The following is a 4369-nucleotide window of genomic DNA, read 5'->3' as shown; positions in this document are numbered from 1 at the left end:
ATTCTTCCTGGTAAGGTGATTGTTTAAATCTTTTGCCCATTAAAAACAAAACAAAACACTTTTTATTGAAATAAGAATAGATTTAGAAAAAATTTGCAAGGGAATATAGGGAGTGTCCACATACCCTCAACCTAGCATCCTACACAGCTTGAGGCTAATGTCTTACATAACCATGGTACAATTAATAAAACTAAGAAATTAACATTGCTACAATACTACTAATTAAATTACAGATTTTATTTGGATTTCACCACCTACTAATGTCCTCATTCTGCTCTAGGATCCATCTAGGATTTTCTATTGTCTTTAATTTTTATGTTTCCTTAGCCTCCTGTGACAACTCCTCAGTCTTTTCTTGTGCTTTATGAATCTAACATTTTTGAATAGTACTGACCTGATATAGTGTAGGCTCCCCCTCAATCTGAGCTTACCTGACATTTTCTCATGATTTGATTGACGTTATGAATTTCTGGTAAAAATACCCCAGAGGCCGGGGTGTCTGGGTGGCTCAGTCGGTTAAGTGTCCGACTTTGGCTCAGGTCATGGTCTCATGGTTCATGAGCTGGAGCCCCACATCTGGCTCTGTGTTGACAGTATGGAGCCTGCTTCGGATCCTCTGTCCCCTTCTCTCTCTGCCCCTCCCTTGCTCATGCTCTCTTTCTCTCAAAAATAAATAAAAACATTTTTAAAAGTGTTTAAAAAAAATACCCCTCAGAGGTGATGTGCCCTTCTCAGCACATTCTATCAGGGGTACATACTGTTGATATGTCTTACCTTTTTAAAAAAATTGTTAATGTTTATTTATTTATTTATTTATTTATTTTTAATTTTTTTTTTCAACTTTTTTTTAAATTTATTTTTGGGACAGAGAGAGACAGAGCATGAACAGGGGAGGGTCAGAGAGAGAGGGAGACACAGAATCGGAAACAGGCTCCAGGCTCCGAGCCATCAGCCCAGAGCCTGACGCGGGGCTCGAACTCACGGACCGCGAGATCGTGACCTGGCTGAAGTCGGACGCTTAACCGACTGCGCCACCCTCTTATTTTTGAAAGAGAGAGACACAGAGCGTGAGCCGGGGAGGGGCAGAGAGAGAGGGAGACGCAGAATCCGAAGCAGGCTCTGAGCTGTCAGCACAAAGCCCAACCCAGGGCTCAAACCCATGAACCATGAGATGACCTGAGCCAAAGTTGGATGCTTAGCCGACTGAGTCACCCAGGCGCCCCTGATATGTCTTATTACTGACTATGTTCATCTCAATCACTTGGTTAAGGTGGTATCTAGCATGCTTCTCCACGGTAAAGTTACTATTTTTCCCCTTTGTAATTGATACACATTTGGGGGAGATACTTTGAGGCTATGCAAATATCATGTTTCTCCTTAAATTTGGGAGGCTGTCTTCTTGTTGAGTGAATAGATAAGTTTAGCAAGGCTGCAAGAATCAGAGCCAATATACAAAATTCAGTTGTTTTTTCTGTACATCAGCAATTAACAGTCAGAAATTGAAATTTAAAAATGGTACCAGATACAGTGGTATCGAAAATAGGAAGTACTTAGGGGCACCTGGTTGGCTCAGTTGGTGGAGCATGTGACTCTTGGTCTCGGGGTGGTGAGTTGGAGCCCCATGTTGGGCATAGAGATTACTTAAGGATAAATTTGACAAAAGATGTGAAAGACACGTACACTGGAAACTATAAAACACTGCTGAGAAAAAGCAAAGACTTGGGTAATGAAGTGATATACCATGTCCATGGACCTAAACTTCGATTTTGTTAAGATGCCAGTTCTTCTGTGGATTGAATCTGTAGATTCAATGCAGTTCTGATCAAATTTCCAGCAAGCTTTTTGTAAAAACTGTTAACAATGATTCTAAAAATTTTTATAGAAAGGTAAAGGACCTAGAATATCTAAAACAACTCTGAAAGAAAAAGAACACATGTCAAGTATTTACGTTACATGATCAAGACCTATTATAAGCCTACAGTAATCAAAACAGTGTTGTATTGGTGAAAAGGCAGACATGTCAATCAATAGAACAGATTAGAGAGTCTAGACATAGGTCCATGCACACATGGTCAGTTGATTTTCCACAAAGGCGCAAGGCAGTTCAGTGGAAGAAAGATAATCTTTTTAACAAACAGTACTTAAAGAATTGGATAACCATATGCCAAATAAAATAAAACAAAATGTGAAAATAAAATTATACACACACACACACACACACACACACACACACACATTTTTTTTTTAAGAGTGGGGAAGGAAGGAGGAAGAGGGAGAGAGAGAATCCTAAGCAGGCTCCAAGCTCAGCACGGAGCCTCCCACAGAGCTCGATCTCAAGACCCTGTGATCATAACCTGAGTCAAAATCAAGAAATGGACACTTAACCGACTGAGATATCCAGACATCCCTAAAATAATATTTAAAAAGAAACCTCAGTTCTTTCCTCACACCATATACATAAATCAACTCAAGATGGATCATAGACCTAAGTGTAAAAACTAAGACGATAAAACTTATAAAAGAAAATCAGACAAAAATCTTAGTGATCTTAGGTTTGGCAAAAGTTTCTTAAAAGCATGAAGTATAAAAGGGGAAAAAAATAGAACTTCATCCAAATTTAAAACTTTTGTTCTTCAAAAGACTGCTATAAAAATGAAAGGGAAGGCACAGAATGGAAAAGATATTTCCAAAACATTCTCTCAACAAAGGACTGTATCTAGAATTTGCCAGGTATACATTTTTAAAGTTTGACATGGTTTGGGTTTTAAGTTGTTCACAAAGATTATGATGACTCAGGCACAAGAGCACAGCGTAGGGGATCACTAGGGGATTGACAGGGATCTAAGCCTGAGCCTCTGTTCCACTGCACTTGAGTTGTGGCTTCTTGGGCAAGTTGCTTAATATTCCCAACTGTAAAGCAGGAAGAGTAATAAAACAAGTGTTCATTCATCCAGCAAATGTGTTAATCTCCTACTCTGGAGCAGGCACAGTACCAAGAAGTTTATAAGTTTACTATGTGATCATGGATATACATGTTTTTGTTTTTTTTTAAAGCATATTCTACACAAGGAGGCAAGTACTGGAATAGAGGTATGAGGGTTTCTCCAGTATTTGGAGGATTAAACAAGAAAAGGATCGCATTTATGCAAAATTATATCTCTATGTGTGTGCATAGATACATAAGAAAACAAAGATAGAGTTAGATCTATATTTACTGCATTGCAGCGATGAGTTGTCAAGTGGAAAAGAAACAGTCTGCAAAGTAACGCATACAGAATGATTCTCCTTCAGCAAAAACTAGTAAACAAGATTTTCATAGAACCGTGTTTATGCTTTTGTATGTAAGTGAACACAGAAAAGGCTGTGACAGAGTACAATCCAGGCGACTAATCGTGTTATGGAGTAGAGATAGGATTTTATATATATAAGGAGAGATGATTGCTTTTATATATATTTTAATTTAAAAAATAAGGGCTCCTGGGTGGCTCAGTCAGTTAAGCATCCAACTTCGGCTCAGGTCATGATCTTGTGGTTCATGGGTTTGAGCCCCGTGTCGGGCTCTGTGCTGACAGCTCAGAGCCTGGAGCCTGCTTTGGATTCTATATCTCCCTCTCTCTCTGCCCCTCCCCTGCTCGTGCTCTGTCTCTTTCTCTCAAAAATAAATACACATAAAATTTTTTTTAAACAAATAAAAAATAAAATTAAGAAAACTTAAACACAATAGTTGATAAACACAGAAACAAGAACACATCCCAAGATGTGCTTTTATGTTGATTACAACAGATTCTCAGCTAATTACTAGCTGGTGGCCAGTATGAGCTCCCTTTAGTCAGGTAGGGGTGACCTACACTTTACTATCTAAAGGCTTTGTCAGATGTTGGAATGTTCATGCCAGTACCCAAAGCATTAAGTGTGTGTCTGTGTGTGTGGTGTGGGGGGAATCACCATCCGTTGGAGAGAAGGGTAGTAAACCATAGGAGGCAGCAGGGCCCTGCCAGGAGTGGTCCGGGGTGCCCTGCACCTGCCTAGGGCAAGTAAGCCAGAATTGGGTGCCTATCCTGGTTGAGTCAGGAGCTAAGGCAGGACTTGAAACTGGAGCCCAGGGCTGTGTCAAATCAGTAGCCGGGGAGACAGGAACCAAGCCAAAGCCAGACAGGCAGCCTGTAAACCAGAGTGGGGGATGGATCCCTGTGATGGACCAGGGTCAAGTGTCTGCCGGGCAAGACGATCTCACCCTTCACTAGCAAAATAATGCCATTGACCAAAATGAGGAATATTCTGAGGAAAGATAACGAGTCCACAGATGTGTGGACATGCTGAGGTTCAAATGCCATACAGAGATGTCCACTGGGCTATTAGAGCACCAGAA

Source organism: Panthera onca, chromosome E3 (assembly GCF_046562875.1).
Source record: "Panthera onca isolate mPanOnc1 chromosome E3, mPanOnc1 haplotype 2, whole genome shotgun sequence".
Classification (NCBI taxonomy): Eukaryota; Metazoa; Chordata; class Mammalia; order Carnivora; family Felidae; genus Panthera; species Panthera onca.
The sequence above is the reverse complement of the archived record's forward strand: the minus strand, read 5'-3'. Positions refer to the sequence as shown.